We start from the raw sequence: 20,598 nt of genomic DNA on the forward strand, positions 1-20,598 counted from the left end.
TTCATTTTCAATGCACATAGAACTTTCTCCAGAATAGACCACATATTGGGTCACAAATCAGGGCTCAACACATACCAAAAGATTGAGATTATTCCCTGAATATTCTCAGACCACAATAAATAAAATCTTAAAAAAGAAGAAGAAGAAGGAGAAGGAGAAGGAGAAAAGAAGAAGAAGAAGAAGAAGAAGAAGAAGAAGAAGAAAGAAGAAGAAGAAGAAGAAGAAGAAGAAGAAGAAGAAGAAGAAGAAGAAGAAGAAGAAGAAGAAGAAGAAGAAGACAAAAAAAGACAAATCCAATGGGTCTTCTATGAGTCTCTTTGGGAGACACATGTGATAAGATAAGAGTTATCACACATAGTGGTGGGTTTCATTTTAAAGTTAAATGAACGGATAAATGAATCTTCCCCTGTAAGAAGGAATGACTCAGAAAGTGGAAGTAGGGGAATAGACTTAGTGCTTTGTTTTTTTTTTTCTTTTGAGATTTTATTGAAATTCAAGTTAGTTAACACTTAATGTAGTATTTATTAGTAGTTTCAGGGCTAGAATTTAGTGATTCATCAGTTGCATGTAACATCCAGTGCTCATAACAAGTAGCCTCCTTCATGCTCATCATCCATTTACTCCATCCCCCCCATCCACCAGCCCTCCAGTAGTCCTCAGTTTGTTTCCTATAGTTAAGAGTCTCTTTTTTTTCCCCATTTTATTTATTTTTATTATAAGCGTAACAGTATTCATTCTTTTTGCACAACACCCAGTGCTCCATGCAAAACGTGCCCTCCCCATTACCCACCACTTGTTCCCCCAACCTCCCACCCCTGACCCTTCAAAACCCTCAGGTTGTTTTTCAGAGTCCATAGTCTAGTTAAGAGTCTCTTATGGTTTACTGCCTTCTGTTTTTATTATTTTTTTCCTTCTCTTCCCCTATGTTCATCTGCTTTGTTTCTTAAATTCCGCATGAGTGAAATCATGTTATTTGTCTTTTTCTGACTGACTTATTTTGCTTGGCATAATACCCTCTAGTTCCACCCACATCATTGCAAATGGTAATATTTCATTCTTTTTGATGGCTGATGATTATATATATATATATATATATATGCCATATCTTCTATTTCCTCAATGATGAGAGAATTTTTCATGCATCTGTTAGCCATTTGTATATCTTCTTCAGAGAAATGTCTGTACATGTCTTCTGCCTCTTTCTTAACTGGATTTTTTTTTTAATTTTTGAGGTATTGAGTCTGATAAGTTCTTTGTAGATTTTCAGGATTAGCCCTTTATCTGATATTATTTGTAAATATCTTCTCCAATTCTGTACATTGTCTTTAGTGATTTAGCTTTATCAGCCTCATCACAGGGTGGAGAAAAATGTTCATGTGCCTGGCTAGACATCCATGAATCCCCTGGCAATGCAAAGTGTGAAAGAGGGGCCTGTTAGAAGGAAGAGAGGTGTTAGGGCCTGGGAGGAAGAGATAGAGTTGTGAGGTTTCTGTAAATCAAGACTTGTGAGCCAGCCAGTCAATGACTGTGAGAGATTTGGGATCCTTATCAGGTCAGCATCCAAGATTCAGCCAGTCTGTATGAGGGGGCTTTTGAAGCTCCTCCAGGAGGTGCTATAATGGTTGGCATATAATGTTAAGCTCTTGTCATTCAGCAGTCCTCAATACCATCTCATCAGGCCTTAAATTTTTGTCCCCATGAGAACTCTCCTTGAACACAAAACTCATTTTCATGACCTGAATTTAGAGGTGGTGACTTGGCCCACTAAAGAGTTGGTATTAGTGAGAAAGGTGGTGACTTGGCCCACTAAAGAGTAGGTATCACCCATGATCATCAGCACTTCTGTCTGAAGGCATCCTTCAATCTTTGTACAATCTGGATCCATGATAAAACAACCCCTGTCCTAAATTCTGTCCAGTTCAGGGGCTGTGAGATGATATATTGGTTCTCTGAAGTAGGACATTATAGGAACGGTGATGTGAAAAACACAGCTCCAAAGTCAGCTGGGCCTTTCTCTTATTATAGCAGCCCTAAGTCAACATAGCAAGGGAAAAATTAAATCACTTCCTGGGAGTCATGATCAAGAAAGGAAGAGAGAAACTTTGGTGATCTTTAAGGATGGGTTTTCTCTCATATACTTGTAATGAGACACGCTTTCTTGGAAGCTAATTGTAAGCCAGGCTATACCTATCATATTTGACTCTCATAACATCCTGAGGTGTGGCACTTTTATCACCCACTTTTTTTCAAATTCAACCCAAATTGTTGAGTCATTTGCTCAAAGTCACAGAGCTGGGAAATGGGAAAAGAGGGATTGGACTTGAGACCTTATTTTTATCACTTGCTCTTCCTCATTTTTCCTAAGACTTGAGGTGTCTGTCTGAACTCAGAATGGTGATGCCATGTGGACAGAGTGATATTTGTCTGAGGGTGAGCACAGAGTGTGGTTGTGCTGCTTTCTAGGAGTCTGACTCTCAGCAAATCCCTCAAAAATATTTCCCTTTACTCTCAAAATAAAGATTGACTCACTTACTCAAGGACCTTGTTGGGAACCAATTTAACATTTACATAACAAAAGTATAGGACAGTGAAAGTGTTCCCTGGGAGACCAAAAATTTTTAGGATGCATGCCACAGGTAAATTTTCTAGGGAGAGAAAAATTTCTCATCACAAACCCTCATTCCATGGAACATATTGATTAATTTGTTCTTTATCTCCACCTCCCACCCTATGGGTATTGACTTGTTCTGGTAACAGTTTTTAAATATTGTTTTAATTTATTATTTATTTGAGGAAGAGCGCGAGAGAGAGCACAAGCAGGGGAGAGGAGCAGAGATGAAGCAAAGATGAAGAAGCAGACTCCGTGCTGAACAGGGAGCCTGACACAAGGCTCAATCCCAGAACCCTGATATCATGACGTGAGCCAAAGGCAGATGCTTAACAGACTGATCCAACCAGACATCCCCCCACCCCGGTAATATTTTTTATAAAAGAAATTTCTTTTTCTACTTAATTGTTTTAACAAGTTGTCAAAAATTGTGTGATCATGTGTAGGTCAATTTCTCTCCTATTTTGTTCCATTGCTGTGTACATCTATTCCTTTCTTCAATACCACAATGTCCCAATTATAACAATTTTCTGGTAAGTCTTAGAGTAGTCTAAGAATAGGGTGTGAGCCTTCAAAATTATCAGTTTCCCTTGTCTTCCCTCTATAATTTTAGCATTAGCTTGTCTATCTATGAACAAAGCTTGCTGGGATTTTGATTGAGTTTTTTAAAAAAGATTTTATATATCTATTTGAGAGAGAAAGAGAGCACAAGTGAGAGTAGGGAGAGGAAAAGCAGACTCTGTGCTAACCATGGACTCCATGTGCAGCTCATCACCAGGCTTGATGTGAATCTCATTGCAGGGCTTGATCCCATGACTCCAAAATCATGACCTCGCTGAAATCGAGAGTTGGATGCTTAACCAACTAAATCACCCAGGAACTCCTCACTGGGATTGTTTTGAATCTACAAATCTAATTGGAAATAATGGACATCATCACATTAGTGATGCTTTCAATCTATGAACACATTTTGTATTTCCATGTATTTCAATTTTCTTTTATGTCTTACATCATGTTTTGTAGTTTTCAATGTATAGCTTCTGCTTATATTTTGTTCTTTATGCTGAGGACTTTTATTTATTTAGTGCTGCTATAATTTTATTTTTTCAAACTTCAAATTCCAATTCTCAATTGCTAGAATACAGGAATACTTTGGTAAAATGGTTTGTGTTTTGTAACACTTCCACCCACTTATTAGATTAGGAGCTTTTTTGGACTTTTGGGATTTTTTTTTTTTAATGCAAACAATTATGTCTCCTGTGAATAGAGGGAGTTCTATCTCTTCCTTTCCAGTAAGTATACTTTTTTTTTTTAAGATTTTTTTTTTATTTGACAGACAGAGATCACAAATAGGCAGAGAGGCAGGCAGAGAGGCAGGCAGAGAGAGAGAGGAGGAAGCAGGCTCCCCGCGGAGCAGAAAGCCCGATGTGGGGCTCGATCCCAGAACCCTGGGATCATGACCTGAGCCGAAGGCAGAGGCTTAACCCACTGAGCCACCCAGGTGCCCCAGTATACCTTTTTTTTTAAAGCATACTGTACAAACTAAGATTTCAAGTAGCATATATTATACAATGGTGAGAAAGGATATCCTTGTTTCTTTCTTGGTGTTAGGAGAAAACATTTAGTCTTTCACGACTAAGAATGATATTATTGGTGTGCCTGGGTGGCTCAGTGGGTTAAATCCTCTGCCTTCGGCTCAGGATCGAGCCCCACATCGGGCTTTCTGCTCCGGTGAGGAGCCTGCTTCCTCCTCTCTCTCTGACTACCTGTGATCTCTTTCAAATAAATAAATAAAACCTTTTTTAAAAAGTAATAATATTATATGTAGGGGGGTTTTGTTTGTTTGGTTTGTTTTTGTCTGTTTGTTAGTAAGAATGGTATTCAGCAGGTTAAGGAAGTTTAATTCTTAGTTTGCTAAAAATATTTTTGCAGTAAATGGAAGTATTATTAAAATATTTTCCTGCATCTATTGAGATTGTCACAGGGTATTTCTTTTTTTTTTCCATTTTATTTATTTTTTCAGTGTAACAGTATTCATTGTTTTTGCACAACACCCAGTGCTCCATGCAAAACGTGCCCTCCCTATTACCCACCACCTGTTCCCCCAACCTCCCACCCCTGACCCTTCAAAACCCTCAGGTTGTTTTTCAGAGTCCATAGTCTCTTATGGTTCGCCTCCCCTTCCAAATTTTTTTTTTTTAATAAACATATAATGTATTTTTATCTCCAGGGGTACAGGTCTGTGAATCGCCAGGTTTACACACTTCACAACACTCACGATAGCACATACCCTCCCCAATGTCCATAGCCCCCTCCCCCTCTCCTAATCCCACCTCCCCCAAGCAACCCCCAGTTTGTTTTGTGAGATTAAGAGTCATTTATGGTTTGTCTCCCTCCCAATCCCATCTTGTTTCATTTATTCTTCTCCTATCCCCTAACCCCCCATGTTGCTTCTCCATGTCCTCATATCAGGGAGATCATATGATAGTTGTCTTTCTCCGATTGACTTATTTCACTAAGCATGATACCCTCTAGTTCCATCCAAATTTGTCATCGCAAATGGCAAGATTTCATTTCTTTTGATGACTGTATAGTATTCCATTGTGTATATATACCACCTCTTCTTTATCCATTCATCTGTTGATGGACATCTAGGTTCTTTCCATAGCTTGGCTATTGTAGACATTGCTGCTATAAACATGCGGGTACATGTGCCCCTTTGGATCACTGTGTTTGTATCTTTAGGGTAAATACCCAGTAGTGCAATTGCTGGGTCATAGGGTAGTTCTATTTTCAACATTTTGAGGAACCTCCATGCTGTTTTCCAGAGTGGTTGCACCAGCTTGCATTCCCACCAACAATGGAGGAGGGTTCCCCTTTCTCCGCATCCTCGCCAGCATCTGTCATTTCCTGACTTGTTAATTTTAGCCATTCTGACTGGTGTGAGGTGATATCTCATTGTGGTTTTGATTTGTATTTCTGTCACAGGGTATTTCTTACTGCATCTGCTAATCGCATGAATTACAGTAATTGGACTTTTTCCAGTATTCAAAGATATTTGCATTTCTGGAGTGAATCTCACTTAGTTGTGAGGTAACATCCTTTTCACATGTTGCTGTAATTGCATTTCTAACAGTTGAGTATTGTGCTTATATCCATGAGGTTGCTTCTTTAGTCTACTGTTGTAATTGTGTTTTATTTTCTTTGGTTTAATATTGGAGTGTACTGGCCTCATGAAATGAGATGAAAGGAGTACCTTCGTCTTTTGGAAGAGCTTGTGTAAATTTAATATTATTTCTTCCTTAAATGTTTGGTAGAATTTGCTAGTGAAAAATATGGGCTTGTGATTTTCTCTTTCTTTCTTTCTCTCTTTCTTGGCAGAATTTTAATTAATAGGCATAGAACTTCTTATATTGTCTCTTTTTCTATGAGTTTGGTGCTTTGTGTCTTTCAAGGAATGAATTCATTTTGTCTAAGTTGTTGAATTTGTGAACATAGAGTTCTTACTATGCCTTAGTATTCTTTTCAAATTTTTATTTAAATTCCAATTGGTGAATATACAGTATAACTTTAGTTTCAGATGTACAACACAGCAGTTCAACACTTTCATACAACACCTTGTGCTCATCAAAACAAGGGCACTCTAGAATCCCCATCACTTACTTTACCAGTCCTCCCACTCACCTGCCTTCTGGCAACTATCAGTTTATTCTCTACAGCTAAGAGTGTGTTCTCGGTTTGCCCCTCTTTTTATCTCTTTCTCTGTTCCCTTTGCTCTTTTGTTTTATTTCTTCAATTCCACAAATGTGAAATTGCATGGTATTTGTCTTTCTCTGGCTGGCTAATTTCACTAAACAAAATACTCTGTATCACCATCCATGTCATTAGAAATGGTGAAATTTCATCCTTTTTTATGGCTTAGTAATAGCCTATACATTATCCATTCATCTTTTTGGCTATTCATCAGTCAGTAGAAACTTAGGCTGCTTCTATAATTTAGCTAATGTTGCTATAAATATCATAGTGCTCTATCCCTTTGCATTAGTATTTTTCCTGATCTCTCCCTTTTCATTTATAATTTATTAATTTGGGTCCTTTTTCTTTTCTTTTGGATAAGTCTGGCCAGCGTTTTATCAATCTAATTAATTCTTTCAAAAAGCCATCTTATAGTTTCATTTATCTGCTGTACTATATTTCTGGTTTCTAATTCATTGGTCTCTGCTCTAATCTTTATTATTTATCTTCTCCTCCTTGGCTTAGGCTTTATTTGTTGTTCTTTCTTCAGTTATTTAAGGTATAAAGTTAGTTTGTGTATTTGGGATTTTTCTGTTTTCGTTGAGTGAGTCTTGGGATGGCTATGTATTTCCCCTTAGGACTACCTTTGCCGTATCCCATAGGTTTTGGACCAATGTCTTTTTATTCTTTTTTTTATAAATTTATTTATTTATTTTCAGCGTAACAGTACACATTGTTTTTGCACCACACCCAGTGCTCCATGCAATAAGTGCCCTCCCTATTACCCTCCACCTGGTTCCCCAACCTCCTGCCCCCTGCCCCTTCAAAACCCTCAGGTTGTTTTTCAGAGTCCATAGTCTCTCATGGTTCATCTCCCCTTCCAATTTCCCACAACTCCCTTCTCCTCTCCATCTCCCCATGTCCTCCATGTTCTTTGTTATGCTCCACAAATAAGTGAAACCATATGATACTTGACTCTCTCTGCTTGTCTTTTTATTCTTATTTGGATTCCTTTAATTGCTTAAGTTCTTCTTTGATTTCCTGCTTGACCCAAACATTCTTAAGCAGTATGGTCTTTAGCTTCCAAGTTTTTTAATTCTTTCCAAATTTTTTCTTGTGATGAGTTTCAGTTTCAAATCATTGTGGTCTGAGAATATCCAGGGGATAATCTCAGTCTTTTGGTATCAGTTGAGCCCTAATTTGTGACCCAGTATGTGGTCTATTCTGGAGAAATTTTCATGAGCACTTGAGAAGAATGAGTGGTCTGTTGCTTTAGGGTGGAATGTTCTGTATATATCTATGAAGTCTTCCTGGTCCCATGTGTCATTCAAAGCTCTTCTTTCTTCATTGATCTTTTGTTTAGATAATCTGTCTATTGCTGAGAGTGGAGTATTGAGATCTCCTATATTAAAGTATTATTATCAATATGTTTCTGTATTTTAGTTAACATTTGGCTTATGTAGTTGGCTGCTCCAATGTTGGGGGTATAGATGTTTACAGTTGTTAGATCTTCTTGTTGAATAGACTCTTTAAATAGGATATAGTGTCCTTCTGTATCTCTTACTACACTCTTTAGTTTAAAAGCTAACTTGTCTGATATGAGAATTGCTATCCCAACTTTTTTTTTGAAGTCTGTTGGCATGAAAAATTGTTCTCCATTCCCTCACTTTCAGTCTGGATGTATCTTTAAGTTCAAAATGAGTCTCTTGTAGACAGCATATGGATAGGTCATGTCTTTTTATACCATCTGCAAACTTGTGTCTTTTCATGGGATCATTTGGGCCATTCATGTTGAGAGTGATTATTGAAAGATATGATTTTATGGCCATAATGTTGCCTGTGAAGTCCTTGTTTCTATAGATTGTCTCTGTAAATTTCTGGCCTATATTACTCTTGGGGTCTTTCTTCTTTTTATAGGACTCCCTTAACATTTTTTGCAGGGCTGGCTTGGTGGTCACACATTCTTTCACTTTCTGCCAGTCTTGGAAGCTCCTGTCTCTCTAGCCATTCTGAATGACAGCCTTGCTGGATAAAGTATCCTTGGCTGCATATTCTTCTCATTAAGTATCCTGAATGTGTCTTGCCAGCCCTTTCTGGTTTTCCAGATATCTGTGGATGATATTCTGATATATGATGTTATTCTGATATTCCTCCCTCTGTACGTAAGAAATCTCTTCCCCCTCACTGCTTTTAAGGTTGTTTCCTTGGATCTATGATTTGGATTATTATTTTTGTATTTTGGAGGTAAAGACCCAGTAATGCAATTGCTGGATGATAAGGTACATCTATATTTCACTTTTTGAGTTACTTCCATACTGTTTTCCAGAGTGGCTCCACAAGTTTTCATTCCCACCAACAGTGCAAGAGGGTTCACCTTTTCCCATATCTTTGCCAACACGTATTCATTCTTATATTATTTATTTTAGCCATTCTGAATTAGTAGGGAAGATGTAAAACTGTCAGGATTTGCAGATGACATGATACTATATAGAGAAAACCAAAAGCCTCAACCAAAAAAATGCTAGAACTGATCAACAAATTCAGTAAAGTCACAGGGTATAAAATCAAGTATACAGAAATCTGTTGCATTTAGTTACACTAATAATGAAGTAGTAGAAGGAGAAATTAAGAAAACAATCCCATTGACAATTATACCAAAAATAGTAAAATACTTAGGAATAAACCTAACCAGAGAGGTGAAAAATCTGCACTCTAAAATCTATAAAACAATGATGAAAGAAATTGAAGATGACACAAAGAAAAGGAAAGATATTCCATACTAATGGATCTGAAAAACAAATATTGTTAAAATGTCTGTACAACCCCTAACAATCCACATTTAATGCAATTCCTATCAAAATACCAACAGCATTTTTCACAGAAATACGCAAACAATCCTAAAATTTGTATAGAAACACAAAAGACTGCAAATACCCAAAGCAATCTTGAGAAAAAAAAAAGAAAAAATGAAGGCTTCACAATTCCAGACTTTGGGCTATATTACAAAGGTGTAGTAATCAAAACAGTGTGGTACTGGAACACAACCAGACACTTAGATCAATGGAACAGAATGGAAAACCCAGAAATGAACCTGCAACCATACGGTCAATCTTTGACAAAGCAGGAAAGAATATTCAATGGGAAAAAGTCTTAACAAATGGTGTTGGGAAGACTGGACAGCAACATGCAAGAGAATGAAACTGGACTGCTTTCTTACACCATACACAAAAATAAATTTGAAATGGATGAAAGACCTAAATGTGAGACAGGAAACCATCAAAATCCTAGAAAAGAACACAGAAAACAACTTCTTTGTAAATATGTCTTTTGAAGCATTGGGGGAAAATGTAAAAAAACAAAAACAAAAACAAAAAAAAAACAAAAAACAAACCAAACCTGGGTCTACATCCTTATTATCCTTTTTTTTTTTAATTTGTTTGTTTATTTACAGCATAACAGTGTTCATTGTTTTGGCATCACACCCAGTGCTCCACGCAGTAGTGCCCTCCCTATTACCCACCACCTGGTTCCTCAACCTCCCACCCCCCAGCCCCTTCAAAACCCTCTGGTTGTTTTTCAGAGTCCATAGTCTCTCATAGTTCACCTCCCCTTCCAGTTTCCCTCAACTCCCTCTCCTCTCCATCTCCCCATGTCCTCCACGTTCTTTGTTATGCTCCACAAATAAGTGAGACCATATGATACTTGACTCTCTCTGCTTGACTTATTTCACTCAGCATAATTTCTTCCAGTCCCGTCCATGTTGCTACAAAAGTTGGGTATTCATCCTTTCTGATGGAGGCATAATACTCCATTGTGTATATGGACCACATCTTCCTTATCCATTCATCCGTTGAAGGGCATCTTGGTTCTTTCCACAGTTTGGCGACCGTAGCCATTGCTGCAATAAACATTGGGGTACAGATGGCCTTATTATCCTTTTAATATCCATGGGAACAGTATTGATGTCCCATATTTCATTTATTGTATTGATAATTTTTGCCTTCTCTCTTGTTTTTTTTTTAGTCTAACTAGAAGTTTATTGAATTTATTGATCATTTCAAGCAGGACTTTTCATTTCATTGCTTTTCTGCATTGTGTTTTTTTTTCTGTAACTAAATTTACTTTTTATTTATTTATTTATTTTTCCATTTTATTTATTTTTTCAGCGTAACAGTATTCATTCTTTTTGCACAACACCCAGTGCTCCATGCAAAACGTGCCCTCTCCATTACCCACCACCTGTTCCCCCAACCTCCCACCCCTGACCCTTCAAAACCCTCAGGTTGCCCCAACCTCCCACCCCTGACCCTTCAAAACCCTCAGGTTGTTTTTCAGAGTCCATAGTCTCTTATGGTTCGCCTCCCCTTCCAAATTTTTTTTTTTAATAAACATATAATGTATTTTTATCCCCAGGGGTACAGGTCTGTGAATCGCCAGGTTTACACACTTCACAGCACTCACGATAGCACTTACCCTCCCCAATGTCCATAGCCCCCTCCCCCTCTCCCAATCCCACCTCCCCCCAGCAACCCCCAGTTTGTTTTGTGAGATTAAGAGTCATTTATGGTTTGTCTCCCTCCCAATTCCATCTTGTTTCATTTATTCTTCTCCTATCCCCCTACCCCCCCATGTTGCTTCTCCATGTCCTCATATCAGGGAGATCATATGATAGTTGTCTTTCTCCGATTGACTTATTTCACTAAGCATGATACGCTCTAGTTCCATCCACATTGTCGCAAATGGCAAGATTTCATTTCTTTTGATGGCTGCATAGTATTCCATTGTGTATATATACCACCTCTTCTTGATCCATTCATCTGTTGATGGACATCTAGGTTCTTTCCATAGTCTGGCTATTGTAGACATTGCTGCTATAAACATTCGGGTACACGTGCCCCTTCGGATCACTATGTTTGTATCTTTAGGGTAAATACCCAGTAGTGCAATTGCTGGGTCATAGGGTAGTTCTATTTTCAACATTTTGAGGAACCTCCATGCTGTTTTCCAGAGTGGTTGCACCAGCTTGCATTCCCACCAACAGTGGAGGAGGGTTCCCCTTTCTCCACATCCTCGCCAGCATCTGTCATTTCCTGACTTGTTAATTTTAGCCATTCTGACTGGTGTGAGGTGATATCTCATTGTGGTTTTGATTTGTATTTCCCTGATGCCGAGTGACGTGGAGCACTTTTTCATGTGTCTGTTGGCCATCTGGATGTCTTCTTTGCAGAAATGTCTGTTCATGTCCTCTGCCCATTTCTTGATTGAATTGTTTGTTCTTTGGGTGTTGAGTTTGCTAAGTTCCTATTGTGTTTTTGTTTTTTACTCCATTAATTTCTGCTTTCATCTTTATTCTTTCTTTCTTTCTTTCTTTTTTTTCATTTTCACTTATTCTTTTCTCTCTAGACTTAGTGTGGAAATATAGGTTTCTGATTTTACGTCTTTCTTCTTTTGTAATTTTGGCACATAATGTTATAAATTTCCTCTAAGCACTACTTTACTTTCATAATAAATTTTGATATGCAGCATATTTATTTTTAATTCGTCAATATGTTTTTTTTAAAATATTTTATTTATTTGACAGAGAGAAATCACAACTAGGCAGAGAGGCAGGCAGAGAGAGAGGAGGAAGCAGGCTCCCTGCGGAGCAGAGAGCCTGATGTGGGGCTCGATCCGAGGACCCTGGGATCATGACCCGAGCCGAAGGCAGAGGCTTTAACCCACTGAGCCACCCAGGTGCCCCTAATTCGTCAATATGTTTTAAAAATTTTTTTTTGTTTTTTTTTGTCAATATAAGTTTTGATTTCTTTTGTGACTTCCTCCTTTGATTCTTGAATATTTAGAAGTCTTTTATTTTCCAAATATTTGGGGATATCTTCATTTTGTATTTTAAATTGAGGTATAATTAATATATAAGTTTATTTTAATTCCAGGTGAACAATAAAGAGTTGATATTCATATATATGGCAAAATCATCACTAAAACAAGTCTAGTTGTCATAGCTCTCCATATACAGTTACAAATTATTTTTTCTTGAGATGAGGACTTTTAAGTTCTATTTTTTTCAGCAATTTTCAATATGCAATACAGTTAATCAACTATAGTTACTATGCTGCACATTACACCCCCAAACTCATTTATTTTATGATTCTTGTTTGTACCTTTTATCACTGTTTTTAAAAAGTCCCAAAAATATGGATTTATTGTTTCAAATTGTTGCATATTCATACAAATAATCATAATGCAAGCACTACTAGTTTTGTTATTTTCTTAAGTTTTTATTTTAATTCCAGTTAGTTAACATGCAGTGTTATATTAGCTTAAGGTATACAATGTAATAATTCAATATAGTAGCTCACATCACCCTGTGCTTGTTTTCAAAAGTACACTCCTTAATCTCCATCATTTATTTAACCCATTCCTCTTCCTCTCCAGTAACCATCAATTCTTCTCCATAATTGTTTTTTGCTCTCATGCTTGTGTTTCTCTCTCTCTCCCTCTTTCCCCCTTTGCTTGTTTGTTTTCTTTCTCAAATTCCACATATGAGTACAATTAGTTGTAGCAACTTTGTTCAAGATATGTCTCTTGAGGCAAGAGAAACAAGAGCAAAAATAAACTACTGAGACTCCATCAATATAAAAATTTCTGCACCACACCAAAGGAAATCATCAACAAAACAAGGCAAATTATGGAATGTGAGAAGATATTTGTAGATGACAATTTGATAAAGGGCTAGTATCCAATGTATACATAAAAAATACAAAACTCAACATCCAATAAAACAAATAATCCAATTTAAAAATGTGCAGAAGACATGAACAGACATTTCTCCAAAGAACACATCCAGATGAGCAGCAGACACATGAAAAGATGCTCATCATCACTTAGCATCAGGGAAATACAAATCAAAACTACAATGAGATATCACCTCACACCTGTCAGAATGTCTAAAAAAAAAAAAAAAACCACTAGAAATAAAAAGTGTTTCTGAGGATGTGGAGAAAAAGGAACCCTGCTGTGCTGTTTGTAAGAATGCAAACTGGTGAGGTCATTGTGGAAAACAGTTTGGAGGTTTCTCAAAATTTGAAAAATAGAAGTACTTTTCTATCTGTAATCACACTACTGGAATTTACCTCAAGAGTACAGAATCACTAATTCAAAGGGATATATAAACCCCTATATTTGTAGCACCCCATTATTTACAATAGCCAAGAGCTGGAAACAGCTCAAGTACCAATCAATTGATGAATGGGTAAAGAACTTGTGGTATAAAGGGTGTCACAATGGATAGAGACACAAGACCCATTTATATGCTGTCTACAAGATACTCATTCTAGACCTAAAGACACCACAGGTTGAAAGTGAGGGAATGGAGGAATATTTATGATACAAATGAACATCAAGAGAAAGCTGGAATAGCAATAATTATATCAAACAAACTAGACTTTAAGTCACAGACTGTAACAAGAGATGAAGGACACTATATAATAGTAAAGGGAAAATCCAACAAGAAAATCTAACAACTGTAAATATTCATGCTCCAAACTTGGGAGCACCCAAATATATAAAAAAATTAATAAAAACACAAAGGAACTCACTGAAAAAATACAATAATATTAGGGGACTTTAACCCCCCACTTATATCAATGGACAGATCATCTAAGAGGAAAATCAACAAAGAAACAATGGCTTTGAGGAGGGCACATGATCTGATGAGCACTGGGTGTTATATGCAACTAAAGCATCATTGAACACTACATCAAAAACTAATGATGTACTGTATGCTGGCTAATTGAACTTAGTAAAAACAATAAATAAATAAAAGAAACAATGAATGGCACGCTTAACAGATATATTCAGGACAATTCAGTCCAATGAATGGACTTAACAGATATATTCAGGACATTCCATCCTAAACATCAGAATACGTGTTCTTTTCAAGTGCACGTGGAGCATCCTCCATAATAGATCCCATGATAGGCCACAAATCAAGCCTCAGAGATACAAACAAACAAAATACAATCATATCATTCATCTTTTTTGACCACAATACTAGGAAACTTGAAGTCAACCAAAAAAAAAAAATTTAGAAAGACCACAAATACATAAAGGTTAAACAAATGCTACTAAACAATGAATGGTTCAACCAGGAAAACAAAGAAAAAATAAATTAAAATACATAGAAATAATTAAAATAAAAACACAATGGTCCCACAATTAAGATACAGCAAAAGCACTCTTAAGAAGAAAGTATATAACAATACAGGCCTACCTCAAGTAACAAGAAGCATCTCAAATAAATAATCGAACATTACACCTAAAGGAGCTAGAAAAAGACAATAAACAAAGTCTAAAGACAGCAGAGGAAGGGAAATAATAAGCATTTTGAACAGAAATAAATTATATAGAAACTAAAAACAAATAAACAAAGCAAAAACAAAAACAAACCAAAAAAACCCTTGGTTCTTTGAAAAAAAATTAATAAAGTTGGTAAACCACTAGCCAGACTAATCGGAAAGAAAAGAAAAAGGACCCACATAAGTAAAATAACAAATGAGAGAGGAGAAATAACAACTGGGACCACACAAATACAATTATAGGAGATTATGAAAAACTATACACTAAAAAATTAGACAGACTGGAAGAAATGAATAAATTCCTGGAAATGTATAAACTACTAAAATTGAAACAGAAAGAAATAGAAAAATTTTTATTAACATATAATGTACTATTTACCCCAAGCTTACAGGTCTATGAATCATCAGGCTTACACAAAGAAATAGACAACTTGAGAAAACCAATAGTTTGCAAAAAAATTGAACCAGTTATAAAAAAATTTCCCAACAAACAAAAGTCCAGGGCCAGAGGGCTTACACGTGAATTCTACCAAACATTTAAAGAAGAGTTAATACCTATTCTTCTCAAACTATTCCAAAAAATAGAAAAGGACAGAAAACTCCCAAATTCATTTTATGAGGCCATCATTACTTTGATACCAAAACCAGATAAAGACTCTACTAGAAAAGAGAACTATAGGACAATATCCTTGATGAACATGGATGCAAAAATTTTCAGTAGAATACTAACATACGGAGGGATGGAGCAAGATGGTGGGGAAGTAGGAGGAGGCACCATTTCAACCTGTACCCTAAAGTGAGCTGATTACCTACCAAAGAACTCCGACCACCCATGAAATCAGCCCGAGATCAGAATTATACATGTCTGGATCTCTACTGGAGCAGAAGACGCCAGTGGCAGGTAAAGCAGACTGGGAGCATCGGACTGATATCGGAAGATAAACAAAAGGGGGAGGGAGCCACCAGAGGTGACCGATTGGAAAGTAACACCCCAACACGAGAGTGCTCTGCGTCTGGGGACCAGCATTAACTTGGAGTCTGGTTGAAAGCACTCAAAAAACAAACAGCAAAGGATCGCAGTGGGGGGGGGGTAATAGTGGGAACCTGGGCGGTTAGGGTCAGGGACCTAAGTCCCCGGACCCAGGACAGCCTCCCCTGGCACGGAGCCAGAGAGAGTGCGGCAGAGAAATCAGGTCTCCGTCCCTGAGCCGCGAGTGCACCTGAACGCCAGCGCCCCCGAGAACGAGTGGGGTCTGTCTCCCCTGAGGGGCTGGGAGCCTGGCCTGATGGCAATCCTGAAACGCGTGTGTCCCACACCCTCCCTTGGGATAGGTGCTCATAGGCGCTAGCCTGGAGCTCTGGCAGCAGGAAAAACCAGACATTCCCAGCCCCGGACAGCGGGAAAATCTCAGTGCGCGATCTCTGCTCTGAACCTCTCTGGCGGTCTGGAGCGGCCTAGACAGCCACCGCTGCCCTGGTTTTGGGCACAACGAGGAGCTCCTGCATCCCCAGGGACAGTGACCCAGAACCAACTCTGCCAGCAGCTTTTGCAAAACAGTCTGAGGCATCTCTTTGAGAGGGAGGTTGGGGTGCTGTTTGCTCTCCTCTAAACCTCCAAAAACCATCAAAAGCTGTCAAGGCAAGAGAAAGCAGATGAAAGAACATAAAAACCCCCAGAGAACAAAAGACTGAAAAAAAAAAAAAACAGTTTCCTGAAAAAAAAAAAGAGCTCACCCCCTTGAGGGGAGTGGGAGGACCTAACTCAGGGAACATCATTGTCTGAAAACCCACGTGGCAGGCCCCTCCCCCAGAAAACCAACCAGGAAGGAAGAAAAAAAAAAAAAAGACTACAAGAGAACAACCACCACTACTTCATAAATACAACTTTTATTTTTAACTCTTTACCAATATTCTGGTTCTTTTTTTTTTTATACATACAGATAATTTTTTAACCTATTTACCATCACACCGAGATGTCCAGTACATCAAATTCTTTAATAACCTTCGAACCTGAACTTTTTGATACATACACCCGTGTTTTTCTTTTGTTTTTCTATTTTTTTAATTCTTTTTTAATTTTAACTTAGTTTAGTCTAGTTTATTCTTTTTTTAATTTTTATTTTCTACTATACATATAGAGTTAAACTTCAAGGTAACCCCCTTTCCCCAATCAATGCTACCCCTATAGGCAAACCAGTTTCTAATCCCCCTGTAACTTAGGAAAGTTGAGTCCCTAACAAAAACATCAAGATACCTTCAGGAAGAATCAAAATAAACTTCCTCACCCACACTGAGAATTTATAACATTCTCCCAATTTTTCCTTCTGTCAGTGTTTCTGTGAATTTGTGTCTGTCCTGACAATATATAAATCTTATACTTGGGGTTCTTTCTGAGGAGGTTTTTCCCTTTTTTTGCTTATATATACATATTTTTTTCTCTTGTCATATACTTTTATCACTCTTTTTGTCTGTCTGTTTTTGTTTGTATACTCCACAAATCTTACCTTGTGGCCCATTTGGGCTGAGCCTTCTCTTGTATCTTCCCTTTTTTTCCTATCTCTCTCTCTCTTTTTTTTTTCTTCCTTTTTTCTTTCCCCCTTTTCTTTCTTTCTTCTCTATTTCTTTTTCTTTTCTTTTTTCTCTCATTTGGGTGGGGAATCCTGATTGCACAGAAGCGTTCCAGGGTGCACATTGACTGCACCACAATCAATAAGTCCAGCTGCATCTGTTTAGTCATCTCTTACCAAAATGACTAGGAGGAGGAATACCCAACAGAAGAAAAATACAGAGGATGGGCCTTCTGCAACAGAGCTAATGGCTATCGACATAGACAGTATGTCAGAAAAGGAATTCAGACCAACAATTATCCAGGCAATAGCTAGGTTGGAGAAAGCCATGGATGACCAAACAGAATTGATTAGGGCAGAAGTGAAAGCCACCAGGGATGATGTTCACAATGTTAGGGCAGAACTGAAAGCCACCAGGGATGATGTTCAAAATGCTCTCAATGAGTTCCAGTCCAATCTAAATTCTCTAAAAGCTAGGGTAACTGAGACAGAAGATAGAATTAGTGATCTGGAGGACAAACAGATAGAGAGAAAGGATCAGGAGGAAGCCTGGAACAAACAGCTCAGAAGCCACGAAAACAGAATCAGGGAAATAAAAGATGCCATGAAACGTTCCAACATCAGAATTATTGGAATCCCTGAAGGGGAAGAAAAATAAAGAAGTCTAGAAGATATAGTGGAAGAAGTTGTCTATGAAAATTTTCCCAACCTCACGAATGGAAACAATGTTCATGTACTAGAGGCAGAAAGATCTCCTCCCAAGATTTTAGATTCTCGAAAGTCCTCACGGCACCTTATCGTTAGAATGGGGAATTATGTTTCAAGAGAGACCCTCTTAAAAGCAGCTAGGACAAAGAAGCTCCTTACATACAGAGGAAAGCCGATTAGAATAACGTCAGACCTTTCCACAGAGACCTGGAAAGCCAGGAAGGGCTGGCAAAATATATTCAGAGTACTAAATGAGAAGAACATGCAACCAAGAATACTCTATCCAGCAAGACGGACATTTAAAATGGATGGAGAGATAAAGAGTTTCCAAGACCGGCAAGGCTTAAAAGACTAGGCAACCACCAAGCCGACACTGCAGGAAATATTAAGGGGGGTCCTATAAAAGAGAAAAAAATCCTAAGAATATCATTGAACAGAAATACAGAAACAATCTATAGACAGAAAGACTTCAAAGGCAACACGATGTCAATAAAAACCTATCTCTCAGTAATCACTCTCAATGTGAATGGCCTAAATGCGCCCATAAAATGACACAGGGTTACAGATTGGATAAAACGACAGGACCCATCCATATGTTGTCTACAAGAGACCCATTTTGAACCTAAGGATACACCCAGACTGAAAGTGAAGGGATGGAGAAGCATCTTTCATGCCAATGGGCCTCAAAAGAAGGCCGGAGTAGCGATTCTCATATCAGATAAATTAGATTTTAAACTAAAGACTGTAGTCAGAGATACAGAAGGACACTACATAATTCTTAAAGGTACTATCCGCCAAGAGGATCTAACAATTCTGAATATCTATGCCCCCAATATGGGAGCACCCAATTATGTAAGAAAACTATTAATCAAGATAAAGAGTCATATTGATAGGAATACAATAATAGTAGGAGATCTTAATACGCCTCTCTCAGAAATAGACAGATCATCGAAGCAGAAAATTAATAAAGAAATAAGAGCATTGAATGAAACATTGGACCAGATGGACCTCATAGACATATACAGAACATTCCACCCTAAAACAACAGAATACACATTCTTCTCAAGTGCACATGGAACCTTCTCCAGAATAGACCACATACTGGGTCACAAAGCAGGACTCAACCGATACCAAAAGACTGACATTATTCCCTGCATATTCTCCGATCACAATGCTTTGAAACTGGAGCTCAATCACAAGGAAAAGTTCAGAAGGAACTCAAACACCTGGAAGCTAAAGACCACCTTGCTTAAGAATGCTTAGATCAACCAGGAGATCAAAGATGAACTTAAACAATTCATGGAAACCAATGAGAATGAAGACACCTCGGTCCAAAACCTATGGGATACAGCAAAGGTGGTTCTAAGGGGGAAATACATAGCCATCCAAGCCTCCCTCAAAAACATTAAAAAATCCAGAATACACCAGCTGTCTCTACACCTTAAAGAACTGGAGAATCAACAACACATCAAACCAACTCCACACGCAAGAAGGGAAATAATCAAGATTAGAGCAGAGATCAATGAGGTAGAAACGAGAGATACAGTAGAACGTATCAATGAAACTAGAAGCTGGTTTTTTGAAAGAATCCATAAGATCAATAAACCATTGGCCACCCTAATCCAAAAGAAAACAGAGAAAGCCCAAATTAATAAAATGATGAATAAAAAGGGAGAGATCACAACTAACACCAAGGAAATAGAAACAATATCAGAAATTATTACCAACAGTTATATGCCAATAAGCTAAGCAACCTAGATGAAATGGATGCATTCCTGGAAAGCTACAAACTCCCAAAATTGAACCAGGAAGAAATTGACAACCTGAATAGACCGATATCTAGTAATGAGATTGAAGCAGTGATCAAAAACCTCCCAAAAAACAAGACCCCAGGACCTGACGGATTCCCTGGGGAATTCTACCAAACTTTCAAAGAAGAAATAACCCCAATTCTCCTGAAGCTGTTCCAGAAAATTGAAGCAGAAGGAAAACTTCCAGACTCTTTTTATGAAGCCAGCATTAACCTGATCCCCAAACCAGGCAAAGACCCTACCAAAAAGGAGAATTTCAGACCAATATCACAGATGAATATGGATGCAAAGATTCTCAACAAGATCCTAGCAAACAGGATCCAGCAGCATATTCAAAAGATTATCCACCATGACCAGGTGGGATTCATCCCTGGGTTGCAAGGTTGGTTCAACATTCGCAAATCAATCAGTGTGATAGAACACATCAATAAGAGAAGAGAGAAGAACCACATGGTCCTCTCAATTGATGCAGAAAAAGCATTTGACAAAATCCAGCATCCGTTCCTGATGAAAACGCTTCAAAGTATAGGGATAGAGGGAACATTCCTGAACTTCATAAAATCTATCTATGAAAGACCCACAGCAAATGTCATCCTCAATGGGAAAAAGCTTGCAGCCTTCCCGTTGAGATCAGGAACACGACAAGGATGCCCACTCTCACCACTCTTGTTCAACATAGTATTAGAAGTCCTAGTAATGGCAATCAGACAACAAAGAGAAATAAAAGGTATCCAAATTGGCAAGGAAGAAGTCAAACTCTCTCTCTTCGCAGAGGACATGATTCTTTATATGGAAAACCCCAAAGACTCCACCCC

This window comes from Meles meles, chromosome 3 (assembly GCF_922984935.1).
Source record: "Meles meles chromosome 3, mMelMel3.1 paternal haplotype, whole genome shotgun sequence".
In the NCBI taxonomy this organism is placed as follows: Eukaryota; Metazoa; Chordata; class Mammalia; order Carnivora; family Mustelidae; genus Meles; species Meles meles.